The sequence below is a fragment of the Erythrolamprus reginae genome, chromosome 1 (assembly GCF_031021105.1).
Source record: "Erythrolamprus reginae isolate rEryReg1 chromosome 1, rEryReg1.hap1, whole genome shotgun sequence".
Classification (NCBI taxonomy): domain Eukaryota; kingdom Metazoa; phylum Chordata; class Lepidosauria; order Squamata; family Dipsadidae; genus Erythrolamprus; species Erythrolamprus reginae.
In genome coordinates, this window is record NC_091950.1 from 372859996 (window position 1) to 372885322 (window position 25327).

The following is a 25327-nucleotide window of genomic DNA, read 5'->3' on the forward strand; positions in this document are numbered from 1 at the left end:
TAATATGCAGTGCATTTTCAGTTAAAATAAATAAACCAAAGGTAACATGGCTGGAACAGACCTTCAGCCTTACTCCTGAAGAGCCACAGGTATCCCGAGCAAGCAGGGTGGGCTAGAAACATTCAGTCTAAGAATTTTTGCTCATTTGCACCAATTTATGGCTCAAACATATTGTGTAACTTACTGTATTTGTGTGTGTGCATGCATGCAGGCGCTCCGGCTTCCCCATGTTGCTTTTAAACCCTCCCTGGACCACAAATGTGACCGCTGTACACCATCCTTAATTGTCAAGAGGTTAAAGTAATATTTCCCACTCATCCTGACACCTTCCAAAAGTAGCCTCAAGGCATTAAAACCTATTAAATTTCATCATTCATTAAATTAGAGAAAAGTTGGGTGATTGCTGCTATTTGAAGCAGAGGCCATAGTGGCAGGCCAGAGAAGAGCAAATGAGACTATACATCTCACACAAATCTAATTTTCAGTTATCTCAAGCATGGGTAGATACCTCTTTAACTCAGCAGCAGGAAATGCCCTAAGATCACCTTGTGTTCAATTGGCTGGCTCTACTATTTAAGTCTTAAATTAATACTGTTGACTCTGCAATTATTTATTCCCTGCAGTAAATAAACATTGAGTGGGAAATAATCTCACCTCTTAAGAGATAATCAGGGATAAATTTGGCAACAAAATTCAGAATGGGAAAATGTACGAATCTGTCCACATACAGTTGAATTTGGAAAGTGCCAAAACTGAAAACATATAACATATAACTAATCTATGTGCCCCGTTTTAAATTGATAAAACTTTTTCATTGCACTGTTTTCAGCCCCCAATACCTTCACATTGTTTTAAAGCTGGTTCATCAGATCATCTTACACCAGTGCAGACCTCAGAATGCAGAAAACACCCCGATCTGGGCACTGCATGCCACCCGCTGCATCCAAGTGCTAAAAAAAAAAAAGAAGAAGTTTGATGCTTTGCAGCTGCCTGGTATTTGCCAAAGAGAAGAGCAAAACAGATGGCACCTTTCTAATTTCACCCCCAGCTCCTTTTGCCTGGAGTACTATTTGCGATGGAACAGTCACAGCATCTAGAAAGAGTGAAAATAATCCAGATTAATTTCAGTAGAGTTTTAATATGTAATCAACTAGGCAGTGTAAATATGTTTAGCAATGTGCAAAAATATTGTTTTTTTAATCTCAGTGGTGGAGGGTGGAGGATTTGGGAAGCCATCAAGCCAACTTTCTCCTTTAGGATTCATTAAAAAGAATATTATAGCAGCTGAATCCCAGAAACCAGAAGGTTGGGTGAGACGGGGTTCATGCTAATAGAAAGGCAAATCATTCAGGGGCTTTGTATAGTGTCTGTATAGTCCCCTTAACACAGCTTGGTCTATAATGAGTCAAGAAATCTAAGGACATCTTGTCTATCTTCAAGAGATTTTATGTCCTTATAACTCTCTTCCCATTGAGTCTTACCCCCCCCAGTTACTACATGGTCAATTTAACAAAATCTCCCTTAAATTGAATCTTACTTTTATTAAACTTATTAAACTTAATATTTTTAGCATGCACTATTGCCATTATCTGATGCAAAATATTAGCATGGTCTTCTGGATATCATCTAATGTTATGTGCAATATATTGCCTGCCCAATTTTTTTTCTCCTCTTCTTTTTCCCCTTCTTTTGTTGAAACAATTCAGCAGAAGATTTTAGCCCAAATAGAAGGAAATGGAAAGAACATCTTATTTATTTATTATTAGATTTGTATGCCGCCCCTCTCCAAAGACTCTTCCCCAAGGACCATAAAATATCCATCACCATGATCATTCTTTCAACTCATTTAAATTCACTTGCCAAGACCTATCCATCTCGTCAAGTATAGCACATATCTTTATGCCTGCCAAAAGACCCAAAATTTGTTCATTTGTGGGAATGCTGTAATGCTGTCTCTATATAGCCTTATTTAGATCACAAGAATTCAAATATATATTTGTTGTGGTTAGCTCTGGCTCAGCTACTGGCCCAAGGAATGTGCAGGTGGATGTGGGGCAGGCCTGTTTTGCTCCCAGTGGAATCTGCCGACGAAGTCTCCTCTGACCAAGGAGGCCTGAGTGACAGGAAGGAGGAGAGTTTGGCAGACAGCCCAGAAGGAGATCAATCATCTGTATCATCTCTGGATTCTGAACAAGAATTAATGACACATCCACGCATGCATAGAGTGATGCATAGGAAGCAACAACTAAAGGATTATTACAAAAGTAAATGAGGCCACCTGTGGTGGGGTGGGGCTGCTGTAATTAGTGCTGCTGCTATAAATAGCAGTATGTGGGTTTGGCTGTTGTGGAGAATTATCTGATCGTTGTGATTCATGAATGTCTTGCTGACTCCGGCCTTTGTTTGTTGACTTTTCACCACTTTGAAACCAAAGCAGAGCAAAGTGTGTTTCACTTCGTTGGAAGAAGAAGGGCTGTGACTTTCTTCACAGCTGCAAGCTAAGTACTTACGAACTGATAAGGGACTTGTACAAACTACCAGTTTGTTTTGGGACGAGTTCTCTTTGCAATACAAAAAGAGTGCTTAGTTTATTTTGAATTTTGTGATAAAGAACATTGTTTTGAATTTTCAAACGTGTGTGTGTCTGAATTTTGTACCTTTGAATTTTGGGGAGGCTCCTACCAGAGAGTCCGGCAGAACATATATTTAACCCATTTTTCTTTTCTATGGTGACCACGTTATTAACCCAGTTTGTGAGTTCTGCGACTAGATGTTACTCCTACATTCTCCATGCAAAATAGTGTCTTTCAATCTACCCAATATAGCAAACCTTTCTGCACTCAGGCATAACTGGAGTAACTTTTGGATCAGTGTGAATATGGTAAGACCTGCAGAATCACTCAGGACTTTAGACATAGCATATTAAATAGCAATCGGCGTATGTCAAATTAATGGTTCAGCTGTGTTCATTATACCAACCTGCTGAACAAGATGTTAAAATTTCCCAAGCTGCATTTCCCAGTGTTGGAATTGAAACATTTGTTACATGAAACAGCAATCTTGTTTTCTTTGCATCTTGACTTTTCAAATAATTCCTAAGGACTATATAACAGTTCCTCCTTAAGCTACCGGAGAAACACTACTCATAATTAATCAGCTTAGTTGAGATTATTGGTGTTTCTTCCTCCAGTTTTAAAACCACCCTCATCTTCTTCCACTTCAACTCACCGTTATTAGCTTTTGCTTTGAGTGACAAAATGTTCAACAGTATAGTGCAAGGCACACACAACCAGGTCCACACACGAAGAGTTCAAAATGATTGATTTATTGCTCAAGCCGATACCTAGGAATCTTCTCAGATTTTCATGTGGGTAAAACTTAATAAGGGCCAATAGCATTCAAGAGAAGTGAGGTTGGACTTATTGAATTAAGAAATCAAACACAACATATTCTAATGCAATAGTGCTCCTATTTGAAACTCATGTTATCATCCTACAATATTCCTTACGTTGGATTTCTTTAAGGCAGTGTTTCCCAACCTTGGCAACTTGAAGATATTTGGACTTCAACTCCCAGAATTCCCCAGCCAGCATTTGCTGGCTGGGGAATTCTGGGAGTTGAAGTCCAAATATCTTCAAGTTGCCAAAGTTGGGAAACACTGCTTTAAGGAGTAAATGTATTTTCCTGTGTATTAGGAGGGAACATTAAGGCCAAGCGGTTCAGTTTTTGTGCTCTGTTAAACATCACATTTATAGGAGATAATATAATTATATAAAAATTTTAAAAAATGAAGAAAAACAAAGAACAAGGGGGGAACTTCCAATGTTGACAAGCAGCATACTTCAGCACTCTTCTGCTATAAATCAGCTGTAGATTTGTTCTTTTAGTAGCATGTAACAATTCTTTTGGCCATTTTCTTGTACAAACAATCTACAATTCTTGGCAAACGTTTCAGGTACCAGGGACGTAGCCAAAAAGAACATGTGCAGCCCTGAAAAGCAATAATTATCCTGGAGTCACGTGAACAGTTCTGTGGATTTCAGTTCCAAATATGTCAATCCTAGAATAAAACTAATCCATATAAGTTTATTCTAATATTCCAACCTCCAAACCATAGCTCCAAAAATCCAGCCCAAGTCTAGGTGTTTTAAAATGCCCTGCTCCTTTTGTAGTATACTTGGCAGCTCTGTGGTATTTAAAATAAAATATGATGGTAATTTCCAGTAGTCTAATCACTCAAATAGCAGGTTTCAGATGAGAACAGTGACTGACACTTATGCATTGTTCTTGCACATGTTTAGATAGAAATTGCAGAGAATGGAAGAGTCATTCTCCTGCTTGAGAGAAAAACAAACTTTTTCCTGCTGTTTCTTTACAGGAGAAGTCTTGTCCAATGCAGCAACATGACCAAGGTAGCTAAAGATGGAACAGTCATGACTAAGATGTAAAAACAGCTCAAACTTGAATCCAAAGCAAAGTATTCTTCACTGATGCTTTCATAGGCATGAAGATCTCTCATAAAGATCTCGGCCACCCTGAGTCGGTCAAGAAGGGTGGCATGGAAGTCAAACAAACAACAAACAAACAAGCAAACAAACAAACAAACAAATAAATAAATCTCTCATAAAGCATTCTATATTTGAATTCCTTCACTGAGCAGGAGATTGATTCAATTGCCTAAATACAGTAGATCATTTCACTTTAGACACCTATGTTTTTATCTCCTAATTGGGGTTAAACTTTATTTAAATTTATCAACACCAGTAAGAACAAATTCCACTCACTATAAGTTATGTAAGAGCTGTGTTGAATTCACGAATGCAAACCAGTACAGCATTTGTTCTCATAATACCCAACAAAAGAGAAAATGAAAAACTTTTATAGTAGCTAAATCTCTGAAGAGAATGAATAGAAAGAGGATGCATGGAAGAAGGATGTGAAATCTGTTGGTAATTGATAATTTAATTTAATTTAATTATTATTATTATTATTTATTAGACTTGCATGCCGCCCCTCTCCGGAGACCCGGGGCGGCTCACAATATACAGTACAAAACAATATGTATACAAATCTAATAGTTAAAGTTGTAAGCTAAAATCCCATAATCTTAAAAAGCAGTCAAGCACATCCACACATAACATTTAACGGTCAGAGAAGAAGGGGGCATGATCTAGCTTCCCCATGCCTGGCGACATAGATGGGTCTTAAGGCTCTTGAGAAAGGCGAGAAGGCAGTGCGAATCTCCTGAGGGAGCTGATTCCAGAGGGCTGGGGCCACCACAGAGAAGTCTCTTCCCCTAGGCCCCGCCAGATGACATTGTCTGGTCGACGGGACCTGGAGAAGGCCAACTCTGTGGGACCTTATTGTCGCTGGGATTTGCGCAGCAGATTATTTGATTTATAAAAGAATTCTGTCCCAAAGTGCCAGAAAAGTCTGTGAGATTAGGAAACTTGCAAAAGAGTTATTGGTGGAATGATAAACTGAGTTGTGGAAGAGGAAGAATATATAATGTATATAGCAGTGGTGGGTTGCTCCCAGTTCAGCCTGATTCGGTGAACTGATAGCGGCAGCAGAAGCCTCATGCGTGCACGCATGCATGCAAACCGATAGCAATGGGATTTAGAACCCACCACTGGTATATAGGCACTTGCAAAGCCTGGTTAAGATTAAAAGCTGTAGAAAAAATGCAAACTCCTCTTTGTGAAAGAAAAAAAGAGTTTTTTGAAAGTGGGTGAAAATGGTTTTAAAAGGAACCTTTAGCAGAGTGAATGGAAATAAGAATAGAAGTGATAAAAGTTTGAGCTTAAAGTGAAGCGAGAATTTCTGGACTAGAGGAATCTCGAGAGCTTCCTCTGTGTATATTGCAGAAATTTAAAAATGGCCTTTCTGCCTCCTTCCAACTCAGGAGACAGAGGCCATTTCCTCGCTAGTGATTTATGGCTCTTTCGAACATCATCCAACCATTGTTGCACTGCTATAACAGTAATGAAGGCAGCCTTTACATTGCCCCAACAATAGCTGGATGACGCTTTGAGACGGGCCTTAGAAGATACCAGCAAGGAAATGACCAGAGAATAGAGATAGCGTTCCTTGTAGTGTCAGGCCAATGGTAGGAAGGTGCCATCCGCTGACAAAGGAAGCTGATTTCCTCTGCTTTAGCTGTGCAAGCCCTTAGGATTACGAGCATTTACAGCTACATAGGAGATACAGTCAGCCAAATTAATCATTCCAATAGAATCCACTGAAATAAAAACAGAATGACACCAAGGAAAAAGTTGTCCTTCCTGGTTCTTTTTTTTTCTTTCACTTCCGCTTTTGTCTGAAACTGCAGAAGACCAAATTAGCTGTCACCGAGTTACTAAATTTAAAATGTTTGCCACAGCTTTTGAGGGCTATTCTCCCCGCCTGCGTTGTTTCACTTGGCAATTCGTTCTTTTTAATCACATTGTTTGATAAGATGACAATTACAGGCAGAGATCCAAGGCTTGCAGAGCGAGCTGACTCACCCTGAAATTGTTACAATTTCAGGACCTTCCTGTGTTGCCGGCTTTAAAGCCACCTTCCTAGTTCTCTGATTCTTGATTATGTGGGTAATAAATAATAAAACAATCCTTATTGTAGTGATGTGACTATGCCACCGTGGTTAAGGCTGAGTCAGTTTTCGTTTTAACTAGGCAGAGTAGCTCCATGTGTGGCTTTGTGTATGTATATGTGTGCAGATGTATGCATTTTAAGTGATATATTTTGAGGGGGGTTGGGTTATTTTTTCGGGGGGGAGGGAACTGTCCTGAGAGTACATTGTTCTGCATCACAGGAGATAATAACCATGTTTGTTTCCAAAAAGGTTGCCCACCGAGGATCACAATGACAGGAAATGACTATAACGTCACTAGAGTAAGGCAGGTTTACATGGCCTCACCACCTTATCGCTCTGTTAATATATACATTACACCTTTTGAAAGTTTAGTGTATCAATATTCCTTCCCTGTTGAAAATCAGGGAAAATCACATCATTGCTCTCCTATATCTCATATACCTTTCTTCTATTCCTATATCTATTCTTTCACTGATATGTTCTATTACTATATCTTCTTTTCTGTTATTTCTTAGATATATTTTACTATGAGTATCTCCTCTATAACCTTCATCATGTATTTTACTATGTGTATATAGATATATACCCACTAAAACCCTCATTGTGTATTGGACTAAATAAATAAATAAGTAAGTAAGTAGGTACGTAAATAAATAAATGAATGAGTGAATGAATGAATAAATAAATAAATAATTTTTTATCCAGCTGAGAACAAGAAGCTTATGATCATGGTGCTCTTGGAAGGGTCCCCCTGCAAAATGGAAATAGACACTGGCTTGTCTATATCCATCATGTCTTGGTCAGCTGTGAAAAGGGTGATTTCAGCCTCTGCCTTGATACCAGCGGTGGGCTACGAGCCGGAATGATAAATTGCGCTTGCCGCCATGGCTTGTAAGTTCTTGTGGGGCCAGTGCGATGTTGCTGCTGCACCTGTCGAGGTAGCAAAATTGCACACGGAGCTGCAGATAAAACCTTGCTGAAACACAGGTGCAATCTGGCTACCTCCACAGGTGCAGCAGCAAAATTGCGCTTGTCCCGCAAGAACTTATGAGCCGCCACGGCGAGTGCAGTTTAGCATTCCAGCTCGTAGCCCATCGCTGCTTGATATCCACATGAGATCTAAATCCCGCCCACTGTGAATTCCTTTCAATCTTAACTACCACCAATTTGCTTTGACTATTAGTAATTCAGATTCTTGTAGATAATATTATCATGCAATAAACCTATATTCATTTGAACTGCCTGGACTCCTGATTTCCTAAGCTTGACTGAGAGTGTTGTACTATCATCCTCCCTCCCAGGTGTTATTTGGTGCCGAATACTGCTCCTCCATTATTGCAACCCTGAACAAAAATCTTGTTCAAGACTTTATAAATATTTAGGTTGGCTCTATTTTCATTTACACAGCCCATATTTTTAACAACACTCATGGCAACCTGGCAGAAGTATCAACTGATAGATCTCTATAATCGTAAATAGGGATATTTCCCCTCATTGTAGCAATGAAATGATGAAAATACGTTCTTTTGTTTGGTCTCATTTCTTTAGTATAAAAGGAGAGAAACTGAAACAAGCAAGCAAACACAGGGTCGGGCTCCTCTTACCTTGACACCGCTCTGTGCGTGCATCACCGTGTTTTCCCCACGAGCGCGCATCCTCTCGTGTGATTTTGCTTCCTGAGCATGTACAGAAGCAAAATCTCGGGAGGGGATGCTCTCGGGTACATGCGCGGAAGCAAAAAAAAATCACCAAAATCTCACACGCGTGAGTGTCCCCTTGTGAACTTTTGCTTCTGCGCATGCACAGGAAGCAAAAAAAAAAGAGGTGGATTTTTCAGGAAAAAGGATGGCGTGCACGATGGCCCAGCAAAGAGGGCACCTGTTCTGATTTCAGGCTCATACAGATATGTTGTGGTTCAGCCTGAGGCTGCTCAGGGACCGGCTGTGTCTCTGCTGGCTCCATGCCCGGAGGAGGATGACAGAGAAGAGGAGGGGGCTGAACAGTCAGACGGGGGAGAGGAAAATCAGGAATGGGATGAAGGAGAACAGCATGAGAGCCCCGGGGTGGGGGGCTCTCCCCAGCCAGTAGCTTGGAGTCCTTAGGTGATGAAGCTCAAGCCGTCATTGACATGCGACAGAGACGGTCAGATCAAAGAAAGGAGCAATTAAAGAAGTATTATCAGCACTGAATTAGGAACAGCTGGGTTTGGGGGTGATCCTCCTTAGCAGGGTTTAAAAGGCAGGCAAGCCCTTGAAGCCATGTGGAGTGTTATCAGTTTGGAGTTGCGTTATCCTGTCTTGTTTCTCGGCGTCTCTGTTCCTGGCTTGTGGCCCAGCAGCTTTGGAAGACCCGTGGGAGGTGTAGGTCTGCTATCTACAGCCTCGGCTTGGCAGCAAAAATTCTGTATTGCTGCATGGACTTTTGCCTTCGTGGATATATCTGAAGATACAGCATTTTCCTGTTTGTAAGGACATTTTCTGTTACCTGTGTTTTTCTTGAATTTTATAAAACTGCCTTTGCCTTTTCCCAGTGTGTCTGGCTTCTCTTTTTGGGTTGGTATTGGCTTCTGGAGTGACCCAGACAGAACAAGATAATACTTGGAATAAATGATTTCTCAATGCGTCTCATTGTAAAATACATCCTCTTTATTTCTCCTTTTTTAACACATCAACTTTGCACGCAGTTTTCTTCTTTCCTCATCTCTATCTCAGCAATTAAGTAGATAAGCTTGGCAGTAACATAAAAAACATTCCACAAGTCATTCTAAAATTTATGGTCTAATCAGGGCTAGCCAGGAGTTATAAAAAAGCAAGTAATAAATCACACAGGATAGCTTACGCTCCAGAACAAGTCCTGGACGCAACTATCTTTAGATTGCAAGATTGAACGAATTCAGCTTCTCTTCTGTTTTACACCCTGATGTGAGATAATTGATTAATTAATTACTCTCTAATATCTCCTCCCTCTTCCTTCCAAACTTCTCCGAAAGCGTCTGAAACGAGCATCCCCCATTTGAGTCATCCAAACTCATATCTATGTCATTAGCTCCGTGGTCTTCGCTAACATTGCTAACTGTTGGTAGAACAAGGAAATTTATGATCTCTAAATCCCACTCATCCTCCGAATCTGAACATTCCTCAAGCTGCAAGGGAGTACACACAACAGTACCAAAGCTGTCTTGTGCAAATTACACAATCAGCGGCCCACTACTGGGATGGCAGAGTGGACTGTACTGGTAGGAGCCCACCACTGACCAGAAAGATTATACTTTCTGACTGAAAGGAAAAAATATATTTGAGGAAAAAATCTTCCTGAAAATATTGCTTTTTGATTTAAAAATCCTTTGCCTTAATCCTGGGAATTACAATGACTGCATGCAGTGGCATTCATCTAGCACAATTATTGAATTCATTCATTTTCAGTGTACCATGAACTAACCAAATCGTCTTGATCTATCCAACGCGCTAAACCATAAAAAGGAAATAAAGTTGAACGACCTCATAATTACCAATTCAGCCCTGCAAAATTTCAGATGGCTTTAACTCTTTAACTCGCCCAGATAAGGATTAGAGATGTACTGACTTCAAAATCATTCATAAGAAATGCTTTGGACGTCAAATGAATAAAACATTACTTGAGTAACAGAATAATCAAGCCGAGGTGGCATAGCAGGTAGAGTGTAGTACTGCAGGCCACTAAAGCTGACTGTAGATCTGCAGGTCAGCAGTTCAAATCTCATCACCGGCTCAAGGTTGGCTCAGCCTGCCATCCTTCTGAGGTGGGTAAAATGAGGACCCGAATTGTGGGGGCAATATGTTGGCTGTGTTCAAAAGTGCTATTGCTAACATATTGTAAGCTGCCGTGAGTCTAAGGAGAAGGGCGGCATAAAAGAATCAGATAGATAGATAGATAGATAGATAGATAGATAGATAGATAGATAGATAGATAGATAGATAGATAGATAGATAGATAGATAGATAGAGGCAGGCAGGCAGGCAGGCAGGCAAGCAGGTGTTCTGCCGGGCTCTCTGGTAGGAGCCTCCCAAAAATTCAAGGGCACAAATTTCAGACACACACACATGTTTGAAAATTCAAAACAATGTTCTTTATCACAAAATTCAAAATAAACTAAGTACTCTTTTTCTATTGCAAAGAGCACTCATCCCAAAACAACCGGGTGGTCTGTACAATTTCCCTTAAGCAGACACTAAGTACTTAGCTAGCAGCTGTGAAGAAACTTCACACCCCTTCTTTTTCCAACGAAGTGAGACACACACACACGCACACACACATTGCTCTGCTTTGGTTGCAAAGGCGTGAAAAATCAACAAAGTCCAGAAAACAGCAACACAGCATTCCTGAAGAACTGGGAAGGCCTAACCCACACGCTGCTATTTATAGCAGCAGCCCTAATTACTGGAGCCCCACCCAAACACAGGTGGCCTCTCTTTACCTCCTGTAATATGACCTTACTTGGTCTCTTCTACGCATAATTCTGCACTTGCATGGGTCCAAGATGTTTTTTAAGGGAGATTGACTGGGCTGGGTTGTGTGCCAAGCCCCCCTCTTCCAAGTCACTCCCACCTTCTTCTTTGTCTGAGGAAACTAAACTCTGAACTGACTCTGTCGGCAATAACACAGGCCTGTGACATGTTGAAGTTTCCCCTGCATCCACCTCCACATTCCCAGGGGCGGGAGCGAGGCCAGAGCCAACCATAACAGTAGGTAGGTAGGTAGATGGATAGATGGATAGATGGATAGATGGATGAGTTAGAAGGAACCCTTGAGGTCTTCTAGTCCAAATCCTTGCTTAAGCAGGAGACCCTATACCCCATGATGGAGAACCTATGGCACGAGTGCCAAAGGTGGCACGCAGAGCCATATCTGAGGACACATGAGGCATTGCCCTATCTCATGTGCATGCTGTCTAGCTGATTTTCAGCCTTCTGGGGGTGGAGGCTTTTTCACCCTCCCCAGGCTTCACGAGGCTTCCCTGAAGCTTCTGGAGTGCAGAAAATGGCCCAACGGGCAAACTGGAAGTCCATTTTTCCGAACTTATGGTTTGCCTGTTGTGCCATTTTTTGCACTCTGGAGGCTTCAGGGAAATCTGAGGGTAAAAAATGGCCCAAGGTGGGGGCGTGTGAATTCATGGGACTGCACAACGTGGGGGTGGGTGAATTCATGGGGCTGCACACACAAGCAGTTTGGTACACCAGGGTTTTGTGTGGTGGCACGCGTGCAAGCTAATGCAGGAGCACACTCCCATTTTTGGCACACCAGAAGAAAAAGATTCACCATCACTGCCCTATACCAAGGGCGTTAAACTCGCAACAATATGTCACATGATGTATCACTCTAAAACCGTAGTGGGCGTGGCCAGCATGTCACACATCCAACCCATGACCCGCGAGTTTGACACTCTTGCCCTATACCATTTCAAATGGTTGTCCACTCTCTTCTTAAAAACCTCACAACTTCTGAATGTCTATTGAGATTCTCCATCATTTCGCTGATTAATAGTTCTCATTATCAGGACATTTCTTCTTATTCTATTTATTGAAACAGCCTCAATTTCTGTGCAAATGGAAAGAGAAAAAGAGGAGGCTGCTTTCCTAAGTCAACTTTGAGTCTCCGTCAAGATGCTATGGTCATCCTGTTCCTTCTTACTCTGGCAAGCTAGCTTTATTTTAATTTTCTCTTCCACCAGAGACCCAGATTTTGATACAACTCTTGGTCACAGGTAATTAATCTGCATCAGCAATGCCCAAGGACCGTTGCATCAGCCGAGAAGGCTCCTTTGCCTGGAGGGGATTATGAAGCACGCCATTCACTTACTTTCTCTTAGCCCCCATACATGCTACATAATTCTTGATTCAGATGCCCAACAGCCAGAGGGTGTTTCGGGTTCAGCTGACTAAAGGAGAACTCGGGACTATGTAAGCTACTCTTTCTTCCTGTGGCCATTTTCAGCCTGCCTTCAGGCTTCCTTTTGAGGCATCACCGGGTTAAAAATATTCTCCTGGAAGGTATCATTGCCACATTGCTGCAGATGTCACTGACTTAGCACTTTCTGGAGGATCTATTAAAAGTAATGCCATTAATTACTTAGCATGTCATCGCAGGACTGCCTTCCAGTGGTTTCGAATGGCATATTCTCTGCTGCCCCAAATTAATCACCTCCTGGGTTAAACTGGACGGGGGAGGGAGACTTTCAGCGGAGAAGCAATGAGACTTTTTCATGTGTGGAGCAGTCCATAAACCGTTAGCAGGCTGCGCAGCAGCGTAGGCAGTTGCCTGCAGGGAAAGCCTCGCATTCGACAAAGAGAAAGAGATGCTTTTCGGATTCCTCAGCCACTCCTCTCTGTTTGAAAGGGAAGAAGTAGATAGGCAATGCAGTGGTCACCTAATTTCGTCTGTTGCCTCAACAATCGGCTTGACCCACATTTTTGGTTGCCAGAGGTAACGGACAAAATGGTGCTCTTTCTCTAGAGTCTAGCCCATGTAGATGCTCCCATGTCTTGTAGGTGAATCGTAAATGAGGGTGATCAGATGGCATCTTCAAGCATATCAGAAACACAGGTTATTTTAGGGGTGAAGGATAGCTTACTTATTGGGCCCAACTTTGTCTCTTCAATAAAGAGGAACAGCCAAAAAATTTGATGAGGATTGCCCTTGTTTACCTATCAGTTACTACCTGAGCTGTCCCTTCATTTTTCAAATTTCTTTCTTTCTTTCTTTCTTTCTCTGCCTTTCTTTCTTCCTTCCTTCCTTTTTCTTTCTCTCTTCCTTCCTTCCTTCCTTCCTTTTTCTTTCTCTCTTCCTTCCTTTCCTCCTTCCTTCCTTCTCCTTCTTCTCCCCCTCCCTCCCTCACCCCCTCTCTCTTTCTTCTTTTTCAAAAGTATAAGGGTGCCCATCTATCCAGTGAAACTCTGGCCATCAATGTAAATGAGGAACAAGAAACAACATTGAAGAAGAAGGGACTGAAAGTAAAAAACTGCTTGATGGTTTCACTATGATTTACAGTGGTACAAAAAGAGTAGACAGAGGGGAAGATCCTTAAAAAACAAAAGGGTAAAGAGGGAAATAGTAGGAAGAAACCAAGGAACAATATATTCAAAAGAGAGAAATAAGACTCAAGAGAAAATATATAAGACACATAAAAAGGAAAAAAAGAAGTTAAGGGAATGGGACTAAAGGAGAAAATTAACAAGAAGTAAACATTTTGAGAGACCAAAAGAAAATGGTTAAAGTGGGGAAGGTTAGGGGAAAGGAAGAAGAAAAATAGGGTCCATATTAGTAGATTTAAGGAAATTGTATCAATATTATTACCATATTTTTCAGAGTATAAGATGCACCTTTTTACCCCCAAAAAGAACATGAAAACTTGGATGCATCTTATGCACCTAATGTAGTTATAGTTATAGTCATAGTTTATTAAATTTGTATGCCGCCCCTCTCCAAAGACTTGGGGCGGCTAATGTAGCCTCACCCACACCACCCATCCCCACCCTTTGGGCCAGTCTCCCAGCAATTTACTTCCTTGCAGCAAACAGAACAGAGCCTTTTAAGCCAAGAAACTCATTATCAGTTTTCCGACTCTCAGCTGACTGAGGCTGCCAAAATGAAAGTGAAACTAAAGTGCAGCTTCAGCTGCAAGGAGGCAAATTGGGAACAAGAGACAAAGGTACAATTTTGTTTTCTTGTGCTAACCAGTTGCTGAATCTGGAGCAAGGAGGTAAGTCAATAACTAATTAGTTAATAACTAATAATGAATAAATTTGAAATATATGCAGCAATGGAGAAATAAGATGACTAATTGATGTTATTGTAAGGGAGTAGGAATTTAGGGTGATTAGTAATATTGCTTATTGCTTAAGAAGAAAATAAATTCAGATAAAAAAATATGTAAAGAGAATATTATGGCTGAAATTGAGAACAGAGATATGATGTAAAATGGATTTATATATGAAAAGATATAAGAATGATCTGGACAACACTTTGCTCATAAAATATGTATGCTTGGGCGGAGGAAACAAAAAAATTGTGATAAAAATTCATTTAAAAATTATTCCTGATGGTGAGATCTGTACAGCTGTAGAACAGTCTACTATAGAGTAGATATCCTCTATGACGAGGTTCTTTAGAAGAAGGTGAATAATTAATATAATCAGCTTTCAAGCATATTTCAGAGAGTTGGAGATGATCCTTGTGGTACCCATCTCTAAAGCCCATTATGTTATTTTCTGGCTAACTTGAAAACATTACTGCAAAATTTAAAGTCTGTGCATATGTGCATGTTGCTGCAGGGGGAGACATGTTTCCTCTTCCTTTACTCTTTTACTGATTCGTGAATTTATTTTTATTTGTTTGTTTGTTTGTTTGGTCTAATACACAATAATATACAATGGGGGTATAGAGAATGTAATCAGGTAGAATGTATTAAAGGGAGAATAGAAGAGAAAATAAAGGAGTAAAATACAACTATGAGAGGATAGCAGAAAAAGATATAGGGATAGAAGAGAAGATTAAACCCCTCCATCCTCCTCTTGCCCTTCTCATAGGATTTGTTTCAGACAACCCCACTGCTACCAGCAAGTACATGTCTGGCTCTACAAATATTTGTTTGTTTGTTTAATCAAGTACATATATGTAATATACATATACATATAACATTGTTTGTATACATAAGATGGGTACTGATAAGAGGGAACAATTGGACAGGGACAGTAGGAATGCTGGAGTGCTTATGCACACCCCTTACCGACCTCTTAGGAATCGGGTGAGGTCAACAGTGGACAGTCTAAGGGTAAAGTTTTGGGGGTTTGGTGACGAAACCACAGAGTCAGGTGGTGAGTTCTAGGCATTAACCATTCTTTTGTTAAAGTCGTATTTTCTACAGTCAAGTTTGGGGTAGTTCACTTTGAGTTTATATCTGTTGTGTGCTCGTGTATTGTTGTGGCTGAAGTAGTTGTTGACTGGTAGAACGTTGTAGCAGATAATTTTATGAAGTATGCTTAGGTCGTGCCAAAGGTGATGTAGTTCTAAGCTTTCTAAGTCCAGGATTTCAAGTCTGGTTATGCAGGGTATTCTGTTGCGAGTGGAGGAGTGGAGGGCGCTTCTAGTAAAGTATCTCTGGACACTTTCTAATGTATTTATATACAATATGTGGTGTGGGTTCCCGACAGATGAGCTGTATTCAAGGAACCCACAACATTCAACATTGGTCTCGCGAATGTTTTGTATGCTTTGGTTAGTAGTGTTATATTACCAAAGAAAAAGCTATGTAGGATTAGATTAACAACTCTTAAACCTTTTCTGGAGATGTTTTTGCAGTGGGCCTTGCCACTTAAGATAATTTCATGAGTATTCCAAGATCTTTGACATAGTGAGCATTGTCTGCAAGGTCTTGTTAATTTAGCTTGTTTTTGGTGTTCTGGGTTGTATTTGGTATCCGGGTTTCAAAATTGCAACCTGGAAAGCAGCATTTGGGATTGGTCATCAAGTCATATCCAGTAAAGCTGTGAGTACAGAGGTCTCTCATTCATGAATGAAAGATGCCTGGGGTTTTGCTCTCCTTGCCTGGGTGCTGATAAGTGAGCACTAGTTCTTTTTGGATTCAGAGGGTTTGGCTTAGTCCCTCCCTGAGGAAGTAGTGGGAAGTCTAAAGCTGTGGCTGGGAACATCCTAACAGTTATACTGAGAAACAAGTGGGAGGCAGATACTCTAAAATAACTTGATTGCCGTAGAGCTAGGAAACAAATACTGTACTTGGGCTGACAAAATACAAGGACAAAGAAAAGCAATTAAGTTGTACTTTGCTAAGCTTGGGGGGGGGGGGAGAAACTCTGGGTCAGGAAGCAGGGCACATTTGTTGAAAAAAGAAAAGGCACAAGAGACAAACCCTTCCTGTCTGCTTGAAGAAAGCACTGCCAGCATTCTAATACAGTGGTACCTCTACCTAAGAACATCTCTGCTTACAAACTTTTCTAGATAAGAACCAGGTCTTCAAGATTTTTTTGCCTCTTCTCAAGAACCATTTTCCACTTACAAACCCAAGCCTCTGAAACTGTAACCAGAAAAGGCAGGGAGAAGCCTCCATGGGGACTCTCTAGGAATCTCCTGGGAGGAAACAGGGCTGGAAAAGGCAGGGAGAAGCCTCCATAGGGCCTCTAGGAATCTCCTGGGAGGAAACAGGGCCTCCACCCTCCCTGCCAATCATGCCAGCTCAGGAATTCTGGGAGTTGAAGTCCACAAGTCATAAAAGAGTCAACTTTGCCTATCCCTGCTCTACCGGAATATCATCCCTCCCATCCTCCCAGGAACCCAATACTGCTCCCAATCTCCTTTTTTGGCTGGGACTGCCTCCTGCAGCCCTCCCAAGCTTCGTTTTTTGCTGGCAGAGGATTGCAGGAGACTGTCCCAGCCGAAAACAGAGATCAGAAGCCTGTTTTCACTGGCAGAGGCACTGCGGGCCGGTCCTTGAGTTTGCCACTCCTGGCACAGGAAAAATCTCCTTGTATGAGAAGATCAAAAGGCCAGTACAAAACCATTGGAACATTCTCCTTGTAAGGGCGTCTTACAGCGTCTCTTTTCTGCTGAAAGAAGCATTTGTCCTTTGCAGATGGAATATCGTTTCCACTTTCTAGGACTCCAGAATGCCACGCTCTCCATTTTGAGAGGTTTACATAATTTCAGTGTTGGCTACCAGTTGGGAAAGAATGACATGGAGAAGACCTGGAATAGGAAAGTTGTGTGTCTGATGCTGAGATTATTGCCAGATGCTCACAGCTGGGCAATTTCTAGACTCCTCCTCCCTACTTAGTATTAGGTTTTTCACCCAAACTAGTCTGGGGACCCCTTCAAGTAGAAAACAGTCCTTGGGAGAAATAGGCACATGACTTCAACTGCCTTCAACTCTTTAAAGAAAAAGGTAGAGCTCACTCTAAATCAAGCTGAACTCTTGGCAATAGTAGTATTTCTGAACAAAAATACAAGTCATTTGTCTTTGCCATCTTCCAGGATGTCTTTTTTCCCATCACCCTCATCTACCAATTACGGGATGGTCTCTTGCCACATACCTCCCAGAGGTCCTGTGCATGAATCAATGCAGATTGGCAGGACCATGGGGGAGGGCCTTCTCTGTGGCTGCCCCGGCTTTATGGAACCACCTCCCCCCCTCCCGATATCCGTACTGCTCCTACGCACACTATTGGCCTTCCATCAGGCCACGAAGACCTGGCTTTGCCGGCAGGCCTGTGGGGCCATAAACTAACAATTGACAAAGCCACACCGTATGAATTGTATGTATGTATGGGATTATAACTGCTCTATAATAAATGGTTTCATTTTTAATACGGGGTTTTATAGTTTTAGATTATATTCAATTTCTTTTTATTGTTCTGTATCTATTTGTATTCTATTTATATTATTATTGTAAACCGCCCTGTATCCTTGAGGATTGGACGGCATAGAAGTCAAATAAATAAATAAATACATACATACTGTACATACATACATACATACATACATACATACATACATACATACATACATACTTAAGAACCCTGAGATTTTCCGCTGCTCCTGCACCCAAGTCCCTAACCTGTTCCATCATCGTTCTGTGTCCAAACTGCAGGAGTTTCTAGGAATAATACTGGAGCTCTCTTGCTTGTAGTTTCGCCATATAATCAACAATGCATTGTTTCTTTAAATAGGAATTTGTGATATCATAGGGAAGCCAGGGAATCCACCTACCCTATAAGAATGCAGCACATGTACACCATTTCCCAGTTGTGTTTTTAATATTTATTCAAATGTAGATTTTTGCTGCCCTCTGCTGGGTGCTACATATGAAGATCACAGCCGAAGTGATTTATTACTAGCACTCTAAAAGATAGCAATAGAATTCCTTCTTAAGGGCTGTACGGTTTATAATGTTGCATGTGATGCAACATTTCCTCGTTGTAAGATTTGGTTTTCTCTTTTAAGCAGGCTGTGTCTAACATCCCTGATGTAAGCAAAATAGTGGTTACCAGTCTGCTCTTATGAATGGAAAATGAAAACACGCAATTTAAAAGGTTCAAGTTATAGAAGGACACTTAAATTGCAACTCTCTGTGGCAGTGATGGCGAGCCTTCTTTTTCTCGGGTGCCGAAAGAGTGTGGGCGTGTGCTATCATGCATGTGCAAGTACCCACACCCATAATTCAATGTGTGGGTAGGGCGAAAACAGCTTTCCCCACCCTCTGGAGGACCTCTGGAGGTTTCCCAACTTCTAGTGGGTCTAGTAGGCTTGTGTTTTGTCCTCCCCAGCCTCCAAAGGCTTCCCTGGAGCCAAGAGAAGTGAAATGCCCTCTCCCATCCCCACAAAGACTCTCCGGGAGCCAAAAGCAACCTCCCAAAGTCTCTGTGTAAGCCAAAAATCAACTGGCAGGCACACACATGCACGTTGGAGCTGAGCTAGGCAACGGCTCATGTGCTAGCAAATATGACTCTGCGTTCCACCTGTGGCACCAGGCCATAGGTTCACCATCACTGCTCTATGGTGTACCTTCATGCTCCAGCGTGCTAAAAATCCCACAGGTCCCTGGAAATAAATCAGTATAAATTAACTTTCAGGCCTCCAAGCAGGAGACACAGAAAGCAGAGCCTAAATTTGAATCACAAATTAAAGGAATTTTGTGGCCACTTGAAGAGATATAGACATCCAATATCCCAAATAACATTCTGGACTTTCCCATTTATCTGACTCATACAAGATATTTCATATTAGGATATGTTGCTTTACCTGTTCTGTATGTATGTGCTATGGCCTGATCTCAAGATGCCCCCTCAAACAAGAACCAGGAAGAGGCATCTCATACAACAGCCCAGGCCAGGGGTAGCCAAAGGTGGCTCTTCTATGACACGTGGACTTCCACTCTCAGAATTCCTGAGTTAGCATGGATTGGCTCAGGAATTCTGGGAGCTTAAGTCCACAAGTCATGGAAGAATAAAGTGACCAGATTTTTAAGCTGCTGAAGTGGGACACCATTGACAAGGGGTCCCTCCCTTTCTCTCCGGACGATGCCCTCACCTCTCTGCGATATACAGGCAGCGTCCTGCGAGCATGGTCTCAGCCTGAGGCCTACCCTGAGAGAGACACAGGAAGTACTAGGAGACACAGGAAGTACACAGGAAGTCACCATAGAGAAGGAGAGAGAGAGAGAGAAATCGGGACATTTTTGAAAAGACAGATTAGGAAAAAGTATGACTGTCCCACGGAAAGCGGGACATCTGGTGACCTTATAGAAGAGCCAACTTCGCCTACCCATGGCCTAGGCCAGAGGTCTTCAAACTTAGCAACTTTAAGACTTCTGAACTTCAACTCCCAGAATTCTTCAGCCAGTTGGGAATTGAAGCCCACAAGTTGCCTCTGACTTAGGCTCTATAGGTCAGTGGCAAGTTCCTCTTACCTGGATACCGGTGCACTGTGGGCACAGGAAGCAAAACAGCACCAAAATCTCATGAGGGGATGCATGTGTGGAAGCAAAAAACTGCCAAAATCTCATGCGTGGGAGCATTCCCTCACGAGATTTTGCTTCTACCACATGCACAAAAAGCAAAAAAAATATGCCAAAAATCTGAAAAAAAGATGGTGCTGCACGATGGCCCGGCAAAGACAGCACCGGATCCATTGTGTGCAAATTCCGCAATCAGCAGGCCACTACCAGAACAGCACACCCTAGTGCACCAGAAGGAACCCACAATTATAGGTCCAGTAGTAACCTCTAGGCCAGTGATGGCAAACCTATGGCATGGGTGCCACGGGTGGCACGCTGAACCATATCTGAGGGCACATGAGTAGTTGCCCTATCTCAGCTCCAGCACGCATGTGTATTTTTTTTTATTGATTGATTGATTTTGTCCAATACACAATGAGGGTTTTAATGTGTATACACATAGTAAAGTACATGATGAAGGTTATAGAGGATATACTCATAGTAAAATATATCTAAGAAAGAATAGAAGATATAGGAACATATCAATGAACATATCAATGAAAGAATAGAAGAAGAGATTTAGGAATAGAAGAAAGGTATAGGAGAAATAGGAGAGCAATAGGACAGGGGACGGAAGGCACTCTAGTGCACTTGTACTCGCCCCTTATTGACCTCTTAGGAATCTGGATAGGTCAACCGTGGATAATCTAAGGGTAAAGTGTTGGGGGTTTGGGGATGACACTATGGAGTCCGGTAATACGTTCCACGCTTCGACAACTCGGTTACTGAAGTCATATTTTTTTACAGTCAAGTTTGGAGCAGTTAATATTAAATTTAAATCTATTGTGTGCTCTTGTGTTGTTGTGGTTGAAGCTGAAGTAGTCGCCAACAGGCAGGATGTTGGCCAGCTGATTTTCAGCTCGCACAGAGGCTCTGCAAGGGCATTCTTGGCTTCCAGAGGGCCTCTGCGTGGATGGGGAAGGGTGGTTTTGCCCTCCTCAGGCTCCAGGAAAGCTTTTGGAACCTGAGGAGGGTGAAAAATGGGCCTATCAGGCCTACCAGAAGTTGGGAAACTTACTGTTTTTGGCCTCCAGAGGGCCTCGGAGGGAGGGCAGGGGAGGCAATTTTCACCACCCCCAGGCATTGAATTATAGGTGTGTGCACTCATGCAGGCATGATAATATGTGTGCACACGCTTTTGTTACCCGAGGGGAAAAAGGTTCGCCATCATTGCTATAGGCTCAACAGAAACACACAGCCTGAACCTCACAAATGGCCGTGCTTACCTGGTTTAAGAAAGCATGAACTCAAAATCATAAATTCAGTCCAGGTTTTATACACACAGGAATAAGATGCAGGGCAAACCGTCTTCAAAGGAGAAGATAAGAGAAGTATCAGAAGACAAACTGAGCCAGATTTTCAGGAAAAAGTGTTGGCAGCTGGCTTTAACAGAGTAATCGACAAGGCCATTCTAGACTGATATATCATATAGTATACTTATTCACCAGAAAAATCTGCTAGCGTATTTCCCACTGAGTTGGACAAATAGTGTAGCTATCATTGGCATCAGTGGAAGTCCCAGGAGGTGAGCCATTTCATATTCTACCTGGCCTTCAGCCAGCAGTCACACTCCAGGCATATAAGCAGGCTGACAAGGAGGATCAAAGATTAGCAAAGATCAGAGGAATGTTAGGTGGAAGCACAACAAGCAGGGAAGCAGTAACATGTAGGCCTCAGGGTTAACTTGATCTATAGGTTAATGGGCTGAGGAACCTGACATTTCAGGAATGCAGAAATAATGACAGCAAGACTTTCTAATCCTTTTTCTACAGGAATACCTCCTATCGGTTACAGTCAGCAAATATATATATATACACAGTGGTATCTCTACTTAAGAACTTAATTCGTTCCGTGACCACGTTCTTAAGTAGAAAAGTTCTTAAGTAGAAGCAATTTTTCCCATAGGGATCAATGTAAAAGCAAATAATGCATGCAAACCCATTAGGAAAGAAATAAAAGCTCGGAATTTGGGTGGGAGGAGGAGGAGGAAGAAGAGGAGGAGGAGGACAGTCGCTGCCGAAGGAAGAAGGGGAGGGGAGGGGAATCAAAAAAATCCAAAACTTTAAGGCTTTAAAAAAAAAAAGAGGGACTCTGAAGTGGTGAGAAGGAGCATGTTTCTCCCTCCATTTGCTCTGGACCGCCAAAGCCTCCTTAAGTGCCACTGAAAGGCTCCTCTGGCAGCCCAGAAAAGCCTGAGATGGCCTGGATTAAAGGGAGAATGGCAGGAAACTGGCTGGGCCTTCGGGCCTCTCTCAAATTTCCTGGGAAATTTTTCCAGGCTTGGGTTCTTAAGCAGAAAATGGTTCTTAAGAAGAGGCAAAAAGGTCTTGAACACCCGGTTCTTATCTAGAAAAGTTCTTAAGTAGAGGCCTTCTTAAGTAGAGATACCACTGTATATGGATGCAAAACTTCTCACAAAATATATAGGCCTTCTTAGCCTGCTCAAGTTGGTCCTTCAGGACATTTGGTACTTCTCATTTCTGGTTTGCTGCTGGAATATATTTCAATGGTGGAAAGAGGCAGCTCAACTATTGTTCCGATGTAGTATTTGTTTGCTCCATTTATCCAGCAATTGAGAAGAAAATAAAACCTTCAGCAATCCTTTCCCATTCCGGGTATCATGCGGTGGATCAGTTCCTCCTCCCATCTGCAAATAAATCGCCAAAATTTCATGATATCAGCAGTATCGGACACCACATCGGTAGTAGAACTGGAGCTGTGCGCGCAGCTTTGGGTCTCTGGTGTGTGTGCGCATCCCAGCAGGATTTTGCTTCTGTGCATGCACGGAAGCAAAAAAATTCACCAAAATCTCTCTCCTGTGCATGTCCCTTTTCAAGATTTTGCTTCCTGTGCATGCACAGAAGCAAAATCTCGCTAGGATGCGTGCATGTGCATGCCAGAGATGTGAAGTTGCACACACAGAGCACTGGTAGCAGCAGTAGCAGCAACCCTCACCTGGATACCAGCTGAGAATATTAATCCCAGAGTACAGTGGTACCTCTACTTATGAACTTAATTCGTTCCGAATTAAGTAGAAAAGTTTGTAAGAAGAAGCAATTTCCCCATAGGAATCAATGTAAAAGCAAATGTGTGCGATTGGAGAAACCACAGGGAGGGTGGAGGCCCTGTTTCCTCCCAGGAGATTCCTAGAGAGGCCCCATGGAGGCTCCTCTCTGCCTTTTCTGGCCCTGTTTCCTCCCAGGAGATTCCTAGAGAGGCCCACAGAGGCTTTTCCCCGCCTTTCCCAGCCTTGGTTCCTCCCAGGAGATTACTAGAGAAGCCCCACGGAGGCTTCCCCCTGCCTTTTCCAGCTTTATTTCCTCCCAGGAAATTCCTAGAGAGGCCCCACGGAGGCTTCCCCCTGCCTTTTCCAGCTTTCTTTCCTCCCAGGAGATTCCTAGAGAGGCCCCACGGAGGCTTCTCCCTGCCTTTTCCAGCTTTCTTTCCTCCCAGGAGATTCTTAGAGAGGCCCCACAGAGGCTTCCCCCTCCCTTTTCCGGTTACAGTTTCGGAGACTCGGGTTCTTAAGTAGAAAATGGTTCTTGAGAAGAGATAAAAAAATCTTTAACACCTGGTTATTATTTAGAAAAGTTCGTAAGTAGAGGCTTACGTAGAGGTACCACTGTATTCAAAATAGTCCTCAAAGTATGTGTAAAGTAATAGCATATTTGTAAATTTTCAAGGAGAGAGAGAGTGTGTGTGTTTAAACTTGACTAAATAGGTATTGGGGTTTAATTGAAATAAGTACAGTAAACTGGGAATCCCAAAGGGGCTTTTTCATGGGGCAACTGGATTTTCTTGTTTTTTCTTTGAAGACGTTTCGCTTCTCATTGAAGACGCTTCTTCAGCTTTGACAGGATAGTGGGGAATGGACGGATTCCACTATCCTGTCAGAGCAGAAGCAGCTTCTTGGATGAGAAGCGAAACATCTTCAAAAACAAGAAGGAAGTCCATTTGCCTCCTGAAAAAAGCATCTTTGGGACAACCATAACCTGGATGACTGAGAATTTCTACTGACTTTTAGCTTTCTTTCTTTCTTTCTTTCTTTCTTTCCTTCCTTCCTTTCTTTCCTTCGTTCCTTTGTTACTTCCTTTCTTCCTTTCCTTCCTTCCTGTACTTCCTTCCTTCCTTCCTTTCCTTCCTTCCTTCCTTTCCTTCCTTCCTTCCTTCCTTCCTTCCTTTCTTTCTTTCTTTCTTTGATTTATGTGCCACCCCTCTTCGAGGACTCGGGGTAGCTTACAACATCTAAAAGGATACAGTGAAATACAATAGATAAATCCAATTATTTAAAAACTAGATAAACTAATCTAAAACCCCCAATTTTGTTTTTAAAAATCCCCCAATCGTACCCATTCAGACAACAATCACACATAACATTCATTGGCCAGGGGGCTAAGACCTAATCATCCCAAGCCTGGCAGCATAAATGAGTCTTTATATTTGGGGTGAACATCCTTTGAAGGGTGCGGGAGTAGGAATGGATTTCCAGAGGAAGAATTGCAGGCTACAGGAACCAGGAGCACTACTCAAGTGACCCTGAAGACACTCTAAGAGCTTCAAGGACCCTCTTAACGGATGCAGATGACCAGCTGTCTGCAAGGAATATAAATCCTTCCATTCCCCACTATCCTGTCAGAACTGAAGAACTTTTTTGGAAGAGAAGTGAAATGTCTTCAAAGAAAAAAACAAGAAAATACATGGTTGTCCATTTCAACAATCATGATCTGGATGACTGAGAATCTCTGCAGACTTTTAGTAAATTGGGAAGAAATTATATATTTGTTTCTTCAGTGTTGAATTGATTCTTCAGCACATTTATTTATTTATTTATTTTATTTTATTTATTAGATTTGTATGCCGCCCGTCTCCGAAGCCTCGGGGCAGCTAACAACAATAAAAAAGACAATGTAATAAATCTAATATTAAAAAATAATCTAAAAACCCCCATTTAAAAGACCAATCATACAAACAAGCATACCATGTATAAATTCCATAAGCCTAGGGGGAAGGGGAAAAAATTTCAGTTCCCCCATGCCTGACGACAGAGGTGGGTTTTAAGGAGCTTGCGAAAGGCAAGGAGGGTGGGGGCAACTCTGATATCTGGGGGGAGCTGGTTCCAGACGGTCGGGGCCGCCACAGAGAAGGCTCTTCTCCTGGGTCCCACCAAATGACATTGTTTAGTCGACGAGACC

General features: G+C 42.0%; 1 protein-coding gene across 2 annotated transcripts in view; it reads right to left on the reverse strand.

Moving 5' to 3' along the window:
• Positions 1–811: 811 nt before the first annotated feature.
• Positions 812–25327, reverse strand: part of SLC22A7 (solute carrier family 22 member 7) — a 57483-nt gene continuing 32967 nt past the window's right edge. The window contains exon 11 of one of the 2 annotated variants that reach the window (XM_070734566.1): positions 812–1093. The gene's annotated coding sequence lies outside the window, so the exon portion shown is untranslated. Of the gene's footprint in view, positions 1094–18376; positions 22783–25327 lie in introns of those variants that run through there. The other variant, XM_070734563.1, reaches the window with a different exon arrangement.